A 14,668-nucleotide genomic window follows, 5' to 3' on the forward strand; every position below is an offset into this window, starting at 1 on the left:
CACTACCCATTTCCTCCAACGCATTAGAATCGGTACTACAACTATATCCCCACGTACATTTTTTTGTAGTATTTAGTTAGTTTCTAGACATACCAGAAATTATACGGCGGAAGCGAGTAGGATCGACGTTTAGATCACCGGTCGGGAAAGCGATCACCAATAGGAAGGCTTTCTAGTTTCACGGCCTAAGTTCCTTGTACGGTTTGCTATGTTCCACTTGAACAAGTATACTTACAATCTCTCAAATCAATATGTGTATCTTTTTATGTTCTTCGAATGTGTGTTGTTATATGCAGTGACTGATTTATATACAAATGGATCAACAACTCCCATTATTTAACATCAACATATGATAGTGGAAAATGAGATAGCACTAATACAATTAGTGACAATGAGATGTCAATGAGTCAACAACCACTCCCACTCATAAAATAATTATTTGTGGGTGACATTAATTAATTTCTAACATCTCCCACTCACACACAAACAATTTTGATATACTCATATATCTTGAAAAACATACCGTGTAGTATGCAAACCATTCATACTGGGAACTAGGCTGTGCGACCGGCATACTTTGAGAGCTCAATTGCTATACATCTGTTAGGAATATATAGCATCTCAATAAACTTGAAAAGAGCAGATTTAGTAAGCAATGTCCTAGATCATTAATCATATTAGTAACTCGCATGATCTCAGTTTTACTTATAAAACCCTTTTGCATTCACAATTATCATTTATCAATAAGACTTGTCACTAAGACAAAAGATAATTGGTCGACCGGTGAATACAAGTTAATGTGAACTTCAAATGATCTTCCTTTTTCTTAAAATCCGTTGGCCTTAGGTCAACTTGCTTTTCTAAGAACGTCCAGCTAGGTTGAATCACTCATAACCCTTAAGCAACGTCTTAAGATAGCAAACATTAAACTAAGCTTCAAGAGACAAGAAAAAGTCATAAGGACATTAAATTGAGGTTATTAATACCTCAAGGGACTCACATATCATAGAAGTAGAGATCGTTTCTTCTATTTCCCTTTTTGGTCGTCTTAATCACATGTGGTATGAATCACATGCTGCAACATTTCTCCTTCACAATGGAGGTATGTCTTCAAATCAATGTTGCACAGATGATAGTTCAAACATACACAATGTTCAAAACTCGAGTTCACTTATCTACTCATAAACTCTGAAGAACTCACATCTGGATACTCATGACAGATAAGGTGAATTGTGAAAATTCACATAATATTTGTACACCTACAAATGTGGCGTCTAATTATCTCAATCTTGAGCTCTCAATTGTCACTAAAACAATATGCTTAATATACACCACTTTTCCATTTGTCACATGAAATGGAATTGATTACCCATGTGAGTGGGCTAATCTTGTATCTGTCCGACATACTTTTCTCGATTCGCAACACAAAGAGCGAACAATAAAGCAAGGATTTAAAAGAAAACTTATTGCATTGGATATAAACAAAAATTTGTAAGTACATTTATTAAATAGTACATTCATCACAATCTACGCAATCCTTGAGACCTAACATGCTTAACAAATGCATCTCTAGGTATAGGTTTTGTCAAAGGATCTGCTACCATATCATGCGTAGATATGTACTCCATACTTACTTCCTTTCTTGCAACCTTGTCCTTCGCATAATTATACTTTATGTCAATGTGCTTTGTTTTACAATGGAACTTGGGGTCTTTTGAATATGCAATGGCAGCCTCATTATCAGAGTATATCAATGCTCGATCAATGGTATTGCCAACAACCCCCAAACTACTCAAAAATCGATTAAGCCACACAGCTTCTTGTACAGCAGCTGAAAATGCCACAAATTCAGCTTCCATTGTAGACAATGCTATACATGATTGTTTCTTGCTACTCCAAGATATAGCTCCCTTGTTTAACAGAAAAACAAAGCCATAGGTGGATTTTCTTTCATCCATATCTCTTCCCCAATCAGCATCAGTATAGCCTCTCATTTGCAGATCATTTCCTTCGTAGCACAAAGAGTAATGACTAGTACCCTTAAGATACCTAAGTATCCTTTTCACGGCTTTCCAATGGGTTAAACCTGGATTGGATTGGTATCGGCTTACCATGCCAACAGCAAAGCAGATATCCAGTCTCGTACACATCATAGCATACATGAGACTTCTAACCGCACTAGCATAAGGAACATTTTTCATTTTATGTTTCTCTTGTGGAGTTTGCGGACACTTTCTAATGCTCAACGTATCACCAATCGCCATAGGAGTGTCTATGGGGTTACATTTATGCATGTTAAAACGTTCAAGAATCTTGTTGATATAAGTCTCTTGCGAAAGATCCAACAACTTCCTTGAGCGATCCCTTAAAATCTTAACTCCAAGGATATATTCAGCTTCACCCATATTCTTCATTTCAAAGTAGATGATAACCATCTTTTAACCTCGAAAACATACTCCTTATCATTTCCAGCAATCAATATATCATCAACATATAATGACAATATGACTAGTTTTCCTTTAGACCTTTTGATATAAACACAATTATCTTCATTGACCACAGTGAAGCCATGTGACGTGATCACATTGTGAAAATGTATATACCATTGTCTTGATGACTGCTTGAGGCCATATATTGATTTAAGCAATCTACAAACCTTATGTTCGTGGCCTTCTTTAATGAAACCCGTCGGCTGTTCCATATAGATTTCTTCATCTAAATTTCCATTGAGGAAAGCAGTCTTTACATCCATTTGATGTAATTCAAAGTTCATACTTGCCACTATTGCTAGAATCAAACGAATTGATGTGAGTCTTACAACAGGTGAAAACGTTTCCTCATAGTCAATCCCTTCCTGTTGATTATAGCCTTTTGCCACAAGTCGAGCTTTGTATCTTTCAATACTACCATCAGCTTTACGCTTTATTTTGAGAATCCACTTACTCCCTATGGCTTTTCTTCCTTTTGGAAGCTCAACCAATTCCCAAACATTGTTGGAACTCATAGACTCCATCTCTTCTTCCATTACCTTGAACCATTCATTCTTTGCAGGACAAGTGAGAGCTTCATTTATATTTCTTGGTTCATCCTCTTCTAGTTGAACCATAAAAGTATAACCATCTTCGATCTCATACCGAAGTGGAGGTTTACTTTGACGACTACTTCGTCGTGGTTGGTTATCCATTGAAACAGATTCTTGGTTTACCAAATTGCTCCCACTTGGATCAGAATTATGCTCGGTAGCAACGGGTTGAGATTCTTTGGAAACATGTTCTTGGTTTGCTATATTGCTCCCACTCGGATAAGAATTATCTTCTATAACACCCGCGTTTTGGGCCTAGCTGAAATGACCCTCTTGACCTTGGGCGTGTGTGTATGTTGTTATAATAATTATTTGTTTATAATTATTTGGTTGTTTAGTTGAGACCAATTTGTGACAAGGGTCACAGGACAGGTTCATTTGTTTAATTTGAACTCCGTTAGGGCCGCCTAACGAGGTATGTAAGTTATTAGATAACTGGTAAATACCCGTGTGTGATGGGGTATTGTATTTAACCTAAATATAAAAGGAAGAAGTCAGCTTCTTCCCTCATTTTTCTTGAAGCTTCCTAATTAACACCGTACCTTCATCCCTCCCATCTACCAAACCCTAATCCTTAAACATTGATCTTGAGCTCAAATTGGTGTTAGAATCGTGCTTGTTATCGTTTACTGAGTCTATCAAGGTAAGTAACATGTGTTTTTGTGCTCATTTGTTGTTAAATTCATGGTTTTGTGTGAGTTTTGTAAAAAACTTGAATTTGTGTCAAAACAAGTGATTTAAGTGTTGTTATGGTCAAATTGTTGTGGGTTTTGAGTCTATAACAAGTAGTGAATAAGTTGTGGTCAATTTTGGTGTTTAAAACGAGCTCTAGATCGAGATTTGAGGATTTCATCATGATGTCCGTAGCCTTTGTTCAGTTTCTGAGGAAGATGAACACAGTCGGCCGATTGTCGGTCGACGGTCGACCGACTAAGGGTGAACCGACCGACTGGCGAGTGAACCGACCGACTGAGTTTGACTTTCGGCCGATTGTGGATATACCAAATAAGTCGACCGATTGGGAAAATCAGTCGACCGGTTGTGTCAACAGTCGACCGACTGTCTACGTCAGTCGACCGATTAAGGAGACAGTCGACCGACTGAGTGTCCAGGGCAGAATATTTACCAAAGTGCCTTTTCCTATCTGTTATGCTGCCAGTTTGTATTTTGTGTTCAGAATGTAAATTTTGAAAGTGCATAAGTGTTAGGTGGACTTTTAGCGGCGCTTTTTGTGACTAATTTATGTATTGTGTTATTTTGTGTTAACGGATAGAAACTAACTTGATTTGCCTTATGTTCAGGTGATAAGGATAAGGAAGAAGCTCAGTGATAGTTTATCTGAGCTGGTTGCTGGTAATCGGTGAGTGGGATTATCTCTGGGTGTAGTATAGAGTAGCAAGTTGCGCTACTATGTTTATATCGTTGATAGTTGCCATGATTAGTAGTTATGCTGTATAGTTGATTGCAGTTAAGGTTGTCATGCTTTTAGTAGTATTAGTTTCCTGTAGTAGTAATAGTAGTTGACTGGTTGTATGTGCACAAGTTGTTGTTGTTGTTGGGACCTATTGTTGTTAGGTTCAGCTCAGAGAGGTCAACCTAGTTGTGGTTGGGTCTAGTTGGCTACTGTTTGTTGAGTATAGTGCTGAATGACGCATCACCTGCGTGTGGATGACTATACTGGGGATTCAGTAGTAAAGACTATCGGTAGACGCTAGACTGATCAGCTAGTGGTCGTGTGCCCGTACAAGCCGCCGATCCTCTAGTTGGAGCACAGTTGCTGGTTGTTGTTTGTTGTATGTGGTTGAATATAGCTGTTGATATAGGAGTACAAGTTGGTACTGTATGCTAGACCTTTTGATAGTTCCATTCACTTAGCCTTGTGCTAACCCCTCACCTCCTCCCTTGCAGGTTTTGGATCTTAGTGCTGGTAGGGACGGGAGTCGGGCTGACGATATGTTTGACAAGACGAACTCTGATGTTTTAAGTTTTGTAAATATGTAGCTAGTCGTTTAACGTAACACCTGTGGTTTGTAATAAAGTAATTAACTTATGATTTGTGATAATCATGTTTGTAACTAACTAAGGGTATTTATGTAAACTCAGTCTTCCGCTGTGATTTAAAAAAAAAAAATAAGGTGTGGTATCAGTGCATAGGTTTGGCCGCATGTACATTGTGTTGAATGTCATGTTCCCAAACCTTGTGTTGTGTCAAACATATCTGAGGGGACGGGTTAAGTGATTGTAGGGATTACATGCGTTAGTTGATAGGTACTAACATGTTTTTCACTAAGCGTTTGTGTGAGTTGTTTTGGTAGTGCAGATATGGCAGATAATACAGGAAACGCAACTGGTCCGTCAGCCCCCGGAACATTCAGAGCCCCAGATGAAGACGAGTATGTGTCAGAAGAGGATCCGCAGGAAAAACATCTAGATTTAGAAAGTAAGTTAAAGGAAGCACATGACCGAATAAGGGAATTAGAACAATGCCAGTTAACAGTGAATCCCGGTGGTAGTGTACCGAATCAGATGTTTAGTGGGTATCCGATGCAGTCAAATATTTACCAGCAAACAGGAAGTGCTTTCCAACAACAACAATGGTTACCACCTCATTGTCAATTTCCTCAACAGATCATAAATCAGATGTGGGGTCAGTATCAGATGCCGACGTTTCAACAACCGAAAAAATGTACCTTCAAACAGTTTCTGAATTGTAATCCACCAGAGTACTCAGGAAGTTCTAACCCAACGGTAACCCTTAACTGGTTAAGAGAGATAGAAAAGGTTTTTGAGGCCTGTCAGTGCGAACCAGAATTACAGGTTATTTATGCTAGTCGTATGTTGAAAAATAGGGCAATGGTTTGGTGGGATACGGTTATTTCTAGTATACCGAAAGAGCAAGTGAACATGATTACTTGGTAACAATTTTATAGTAAAGTTTGTGAACAGTATTGTTCGTCCTATGATCTCAATCGAATTAAGACAGAATTTTTGGCAATGAAAATGACTCCTCAGATGATGATAGATGAGGTAATTGAGCAGTATATGGATAAATTAAGGTTTGTTCAACAGTGGGTTCCAGATGAACAGTCCAGAATTCAGCATTTTGTTAATATAATTTTACCAGAGTACAGAACAATGGTTAGGATGGCGACGACATTATCGCAAGCATTTGTTATGGCCAAGATGGTAGAGGATGACGTCAGAGCAGCAAGGGATAGAAAAGTAGGTTATGAGATGACACAACAAGATCAGGTGATGAGTCAGTCAGACTCTAGGTCAAAGAAGTCAGTTAAGTTGAAACAGAAAAGTGGGTCAGAACAGAGTGGGTCAGCGTCAACTCAGAATTCTTGGTGTTATAGTTGTAGATCATCTCATAGTGGTCCTTGTTCAGATTCAACCAAAAGATGTTTGAGATGTGGTATTGTGGGACACGAGATTCGGATGTATTCGTTCCAAGAGGATGTATGTTGGAGATGTCATTGAGTGGGGCATAGGTCAGCTCAATGTCCGTATGTAAGAGGATCAGGTTCTGGGGCGGGGCCAGGAGCGCAGTCAGGATCAGTAGGTGGATCTTCTGGTTCTCCAGTTGGGCAGAAAAGAAAGAATCCACCTACGGCAACAGCAAGAGCTTATCAGATGGTTGCAGATGCAGATGTTGAATATGATGTGAATACAGGTATGCTTCAAAATCTTCATACTGTTTAGATATATATATGTATATGATTGTGCGTATATATATGTATGTGTTAGATTGGTAGATCTTGATAGTAGTGTTCGATTTATTTGTTGCATTATGTTGTTTATGTTTTGGTTGCGACCCTTGTGTGCCATGTGGGGTAAGGGTGACCCTTAGGTTGACTTTTTGGGATTGAAGACCGTGACTTTGATAGAGATGTGTTTGGTATCTTTATGGAGTGGACATTTGGATGACATAAATTTGTTAGATAGTGACACGAGTATGAGTGATATGCCGATAGTGGACTTTATTGACCAGTTATTTCCTATGCTTGTTGGATGTGTAATGATGTTGGTTGATTATAGTTGAACATTTGATGGACAGTGTTTTAATATCCATGATTGGACAGATGGTGCAATTGATTAATTATAAAGTAGTTAAATTAATTACCGATGCTTATTGAGGAGATTGATTGGACATAAGTTAGTGAATCAGAGAAGTAGAATTTTTTCGTTACGAGCAACTCAGAATGAAGGTATGATTTAGGATAATATGCTTGTGTCCTGCCAACAAAAGTATATTATGATAAATCATACGGAATTTCTGGGAAGCTAAAGGAAAATTAGGTGGCGTGTGCTATATTAGATTATGATGTGACTGGACATGAGACATATAACCTGTGAATTTCTGTTGACTTAATCGGTAATTTCATGGACATATGTACAGATTTTAGCATGATAACTATTTCAATTGCCTAAGCTTGGGATAATTGTTAAAAGTGGACTGTATAAAGAGTTGAATTGGATGACCGATCGTGAAATTTATGATACAGAATGGCGTAGAAACATGAATTCGACTCTGATTATTTGACTTAATCGTGTAATTTGTGGGCTTAGGTGGATTAACGAATGTTGATCGATGAAGATTGTGACAAATTATTTTGTATAGGGAGTGTATTGACATCAAGAATCTCGTTTCCCTATGCAATTATGGTGGATAATGTCGCTATCGGGGATAAGATCGATAAAGTTGATCGTGTGTTTTGGCGGTTCGGGTAACAATTTTTGATTTTGTTGACCATAGTTGAACCGATTCTGAGGACGGAATCTCTTTTAAGGAGGGTAGATTTGTAACACCTGCGTTTTGGGCCTAGCTGAAATGACCCTCTTGACCTTGGGCGTGTGTGTATGTTGTTATAATAATTATTTGTTTATAATTATTTGGTTGTTTAGTTGAGACCAGTTTGTGACAAGGGTCACAGGACAGGTTCGTTTGTTTAATTTGAACTCCGTTAGGGCCGCCTAACGAGGTACGTAAGTTATTAGATAACTGGTAAATACCCGTGTGTGATGGGGTATTGTATATAACCTAAATATAAAAGGAAGAAGTCAGCTTCTTCTCTCATTTTTCTTGAAGCTTCCTAATTAACACCGTACCTTCATCCCTCCCATCTACCAAACCCTAATCCTTAAACATTGATCTTGAGCTCAAATTGGTGTTAGTATCGTGCTTGTTATCGTTTACTGAGTCTATCAAGGTAAGTAACATGTGTTTTTGTGCTCATTCGTTGTTAAATTCATGGTTTTGTGTGAGTTTTGTAAAAAGCTTGAATTTGTGTCAAAACAAGTGATTTAAGTGTTGTTATGGTCAAATTGTTGTGGTTTTTGAGTCTATAACAAGTAGTGAACAAGTTGTGGTCGATTTTGGTGTTTAAAACGAGCTCTAGATCGAGATTTGAGGATTTCATCGTGAAGTCCGTAGCCTTTGTTCAGTTTCTGGGGAAGATGAACACAGTCGGACGATTGTCGGTCGACAGTCGACCGACTGAGGGTGAACCGACCGACTGGCGAGTGAACCGACCGACTGAGTTTGACTTTCGGCCGATTGTGGATATACCAAATAAGTCGACCGATTGGGAAAATCAGTCGACCGGTTGTGTCAACAGTCGACCGACTGTCTACGTCAGTCGACCGATTAAGGAGACAGTCGATCGACTGAGTGTCCAGGGCAGAATATTTACCAAAGTGCCTTTTCCTAGCTGTTATGCTACCAGTTTGTATTTTGTGTTCAGAATGTAAATTTTGAAAGTGCATAAGTGTTAGGTGGACTTTTAGCGGCGCTTTTTGTGACTGATTTATGTATTGTGTTGTTTTGTGTTAACGGATAGAAACTAACTTGATTTGCCTTATGTTCAGGTGATAAGGATAAGGAAGAAGCTCAGTGATAGTTTATCTGAGCTGGTTGCTGGTAATCGGTGAGTGGGATTATCTCTGGGTGTAATATAGAGTAGCAAGTTGCGCTACTATGTTTATATCGTTGATAGTTGCCATGATTAGTAGTTATGTTGTATAGTTGATTGCAGTTAAGGTTGCCATGCTTTTAGTAGTATTAGTTGCCTGTAGTAGTAATAGTAGTTGACTGGTTGTATGTGCACAAGTTGTTGTTGTTGTTGGAACCTATTGTTGTTAGGTTCAGCTCAGAGAGGTCAACCTAGTTGTGGTTGGGTCTAGTTGGCTACTGTTTGTTGAGTATAGTGCTGAATGATGCATCACCTGCGTGTGGATGACTATACTGGGGATTCAGTAGTAAAGACTATCGGTAGACGCTAGACTGATCAGCTAGTGGTCGTGTGCCCGTACAAGCCACCGATCCTCTAGTTGGAGCACAGTTGCTGGTTGTTATTTGTTGTATGTGGTTGCATATAGCTGTTGATATAGGAGTACAAGTTGGTACTGTACGCTAGACCTTTTGATAGTTCCATTCACTTAGCCTTGTGCTAACCCCTCACCTCCTCCCTTGCAGGTTTTGGATCTTAGTGCTGGTAGGGACGGGAGTCGGGCTGACGATATGTTTGACAAGACGAACTCTGATGTTTTAAGTTTTGTAAATATGTAGCTAGTTGTTTAACGTAACGGCCGTAGTTTGTAATAAAGTAATTAACTTATGATTTGTGATAATCATGTTTGTAACTAACTAAGGGTATTTATGTAAACTCAGTCTTCCGCTGTGATTTTAAAAAAATAAAATAAAATAAGGTGTTACATCTTCATTCGCAATAGGTTGAGGAGTTATATCTAAAGAAACAAATTCTTCATCTTCACTCCTCAAATCTCTCCCACTCGAATGAAGTAATTCTGTAGTCTCAAATAAAGACCAATCTTTATCAAGATCCCCTTGTTTTGGAAACTCATTTTCCAAGAATGTAACATCTCGAGATTCAAATTCAGTTATGCTCCCACTTTCATGTTCACCCAAAAACACATAACCTTTTGATTGTTCAGAGTATCTTATGAAAACACATTTCTTTCCTCTTTGACCTAATTTTCCATATTTGTGTGAGGAATCCAAAGTATACGCTGCACAACCCCAAGGTCTTAACATATTCAAGTCAAGTTTACGACCTGTCCATAACTCATATGGTGTGGAAGTTACTGATTTTGAAGGCACACGAGTAAGTACAAATGTGGCAGTTAACAAAGCATCTCCCCAAAAGGTGATAGGTAAATTTGCTTGTGCCATCATTGACCTAACCATTTCAAGAAGCGTTCTATTCCGCCTTTCTGCAACACCATTTTGTTGCGGAGTTCTAGGAGTAGTTAATTGACGTTGAATCCCTTTAGTATCACATAGAGCTTTGAACGAATTAGATAGGTATTCACGTCCTCTATCGGTTCTTAATGCTTTAATCTTATGTTCTAATTGATTCTCAACAAAATTCATATAACTTTGAAAACAATCCAACGCTTCGGATTTGTGAGAGATCAAGTAGACGTAACCGAATTGAGAATAATCATCAATGAATGTGATGAAATAATACGCTCCATGCCTTGCTCGGATGTTCATAGGACCACATATATCCGAATGTATTAATTGCAATGGATAATCAGCACGAGTTCCTTTTCCAAATGGTTTTCTCGCAGTTTTTCCTGCCAGACAGTGCTCACAAGTGGACAATTCCAATTTATCAATATTAGCCAGTAAACCATCTCTAGCTAACCTATTCATTCTTTGTTGGCCAATATGACCAAGTCTAGCATGCCAATTGTTTACATCATTATCAAACTTATTAGAAGATGCAACTAAGGAAAAACATGGGTTATTATTAAGATAATCAACATCCATCACGATAAAACCGTTAAGGACATAACCAAAACCATAAGAGTTTGTTCCCAAAGACAATTCAACAACATTATCATGAAAGTACAAATGAAAATCAAGTCTTAACAAAACCAAAACAGAAATCAAATTTCGACGAATTTGAGGAGCATATAAAACATCATGTAGGATTAGGGTTCGTCCTTCACGCATGACTAACTTGCATGACCCGATCCCTTCAACTGGAACTCTTGAGTTGTTTCCCACATAAATCCACATAGCTCCATGAGAAACTCGCCGAAATTCTACAAAGGTGTCTTTGTCCTTAGCTACATGGTCTGTTGCTCCTGAGTCTACAATCCACAAAGGTTGAGATTCAGTTAAGAAAACAGAACTAGCAACACAAAGTTTGCTAACATAAGCATCGTAAGAATATACCTTTTTAGGCTCAGGACAATCACGAGCAAAATGCCCTTTGTTGCCACAATTGTAGCATTTCACCTTTGCAATGTTCACCTTCTTGGAGGGACGTGTTCCCTTGCCACAATGATTGGTGTTTGGCCTTTTGTTGGACTTACAAGTTTCTTTACCCTTATGGTGATGAAACTTGCGCTTATGTCCAAAAAAATTTTTAGAGCTTGTTGCCATATTCACCTCAGTGATTGACTTACCGGCCTCAATCCGATCTTCTTCTAGCTCTAAATGGCGCGCACAGTCCTCAAAAGTCTTTATGTTCTCATTATGTGTGAGATGCATTTTCATTTGCTCCCAACTTTGAGGCAAGGAATGGATCATAGCTTGAACCTGTAGTTCATCAGTAAGAACATGACCTGCGTTTCTCAATTCACTTATCATGTTTGACATTTGTCTGACATGCTTTTTCATGGTATGATCAGACTTCTTTTTATATTGGTCAAACTTGATAGTGAGAGATCTTAGTTTGGTCACCGAGGTTGCACCAAACTTGTCAGCCAATGCTTTTCACATATCTTTTGCTAGTTCATACTTGCAAAAATCACGCATGATGTCATCATCCATGCTGCTCAGCAACGTAATGCGAGCAATGATGTTCTTACGTTTCCAAGTGATGTACACTTCTGCATCCATTTTATGTTGTTCCGTATCACCCACCTTAGGTACTTCAATTGATTGAGTAAGAGCAACAAGAGCCTCTTGCTCTTCCAACACATATTCGAGTTTCATGCTCCATATTTCGTAGTTGTCACCATTCAACTTAACACCCTTGTTAAGTTCAGCAACAATGTTCTTTGATGCGGAAGCCATGATCGAACAAAAAATTCTATATTAAAGACAATTATGCAAGATTAGTTATATCCATCAAAATATGCGATTGTCTTGCAACTATATTATCTTATTAATAATATGTCATCATAGGCTATAGAGAAAAAGGTCACTTTGTTTCCAGTTATCATCCATAAAACCTATTATGAAGCCATCACTAACGCAATAATATATGCAAGATTATAAGTTCCTATAAATCCGAATTAGTACGACTTTTTGGTACCATGTTTCAAAACTTGAAACCGTCTAGGTGATAGATTAAAGAAAATTATATTCACATAGATATATATTTTTCAAAATAAAAGATGCTATTTACTAAAGCTCTTTGAACCATTATTAACAAATGATATATTTAACAGAAAAAAAAACGGTCTAATTACATCAAACTAATAATAGTTTTATAAAATTCAACAAATCGTTTCAGATTTCATCCAAAACAACAAACAGCTCTACAAGCTCAGTTTTTAGCTTTATAACATACGAGCATAACAAAATTTGATTCAAAATTACAAATATATAAACATATATATATACAGCAAGTTGTAATTCAGATTATGAATGGATATAATATAGTTTATTATTATAATAGTCACAAATAGATATAGATAAGTATTCTAAAGGGCCACTGATATTCTTATCGATATGTTAATCATTAGGATCCATATTCCATATAATAATCATTATATTATATAGATATATTATACTTCAATAAATATAAATATGGATATAAAAACTTCCACTATACACCATGTTAGGGCATTATATAAATAATAGTCATGTGAGTGGTCTAATATATGTAAATATATATATACCAAATTATCTGATATGAAGAATACTTTTGCATAAAAGCTAGTGAAGCATGTGTTATTTAAAATATTAAATCATAACAGCACTTATCTAAATATAGTCAAGGTCCGATATACATGTATTCACCAAGTTCCAATATACAGTAAAATATATCCATTAACACTTTACACCTAGTTTTCATAGGAACATGTTAGACCAATAAAAGGCTAACAAGTTAGCAACCATAACCATGTAGCACAAATAAGCTCATATACGATTAAAAGGCATATCATAACTCGATTCAGATATCATCATACTAATATACATCTTGAATTTTAGCATATATCCAGTAGATCATTAAACTATATATATTATATGATGATTACATATGTAGAACATGTGCATGGAATATGATAAGAGAATTTAACCAGGAAATAAACATCAAGCTCTTGATACCAATGTAGTATTTAGTTAGTTTCTAGACATACCAGAAATTATACGGCGGAAGCGAGTAGGATCGACGTTTAGATCACCGGTCGGGAAAGCGATCACCAATAGGAAGGCTTTCTAGTTTCACGGCCTAAGTTCCTTGTACGGTTTGCTATGTTCCACTTGAACAAGTATACTTACAATCTCTCAAATCAATATGTGTATCTTTTTATGTTCTTCGAATGTGTGTTGTTATATAGAGTGATTGATTTATATACAAATGGGTCAACAACTCCCATTATTTAATATCAACATATGATTGTGGAAAATGAGATAGCACTAATACAATTAGTGACAATGAGATGTCAATGAGTCAACAACCACTCCCACTCATAAAATAATTATTTGTGGGTGACATTAATTAATTTCTAACATTTTTCATTTTCACCATTTACTGCCTATTCAACTAACATCTAAACAAAACTAACATATAACATAAAATAACGTCCTAAATTCTAATTAAACTCAAACTTAATAAATTTAATAAACCAATTAACCCAACAGTTTTCTAGTTTTGATTTTATATCTGTTTTTTTTTTTTTTTTTTTTTTTGGCGAAAAACATAAAAAAATTTATATCACGAGGAAGTTCATCTAAAAATGAAACCACCAAAAAACATACAAATTGAACTACCTAGCTTAACTATATATGTTTTTTTTATGTGTTGTGTGTTTTATTTTGACTACGTATGCTTCATGTTAGAATCGAATTGCAAATAATGCAATTGAATAGATATGAATGACTCCTTGTGCGTGAATCAACGTTCAGACAAACAATTACAACTATTGAACCACCAATGAAAAGTGAACTACGTTGAAACCTAAAAAACAATTTCAGTATAATTGATAACTAGTTGCAACCCTTGCCTAATACTAACCTATTTATATAGAGCCTTCCAAATTTGACCAAGTTTGTAAAGGACCTACCGATACACTACGTGAACATCCCGAGAGAACAAAACAAGACCATAAGTCATCAACAAACAATGATCACCGGAGAGCCCAAGAACACATGTCCTTCTCACCTTCTTTGACCACCATCATAGTACTTGCATTTGATGTATCTTTTTTTTTTTTGAAAAGCAAAATGTGATATTCATTACCATAAACTCAAGAGATACAGTAGTCCACATTGGTTTCAATACATGTACAGAAACACAAATGTTACATTATGCCAAGGTGCTAAGATAGCAACTAGCATACAAAACCACAAAATAGACAGACTGTAGGGACTATGAA

Source organism: Rutidosis leptorrhynchoides, chromosome 10 (genome assembly GCF_046630445.1).
Source record: "Rutidosis leptorrhynchoides isolate AG116_Rl617_1_P2 chromosome 10, CSIRO_AGI_Rlap_v1, whole genome shotgun sequence".
Lineage (NCBI taxonomy): Eukaryota > Viridiplantae > Streptophyta > Magnoliopsida > Asterales > Asteraceae > Rutidosis > Rutidosis leptorrhynchoides.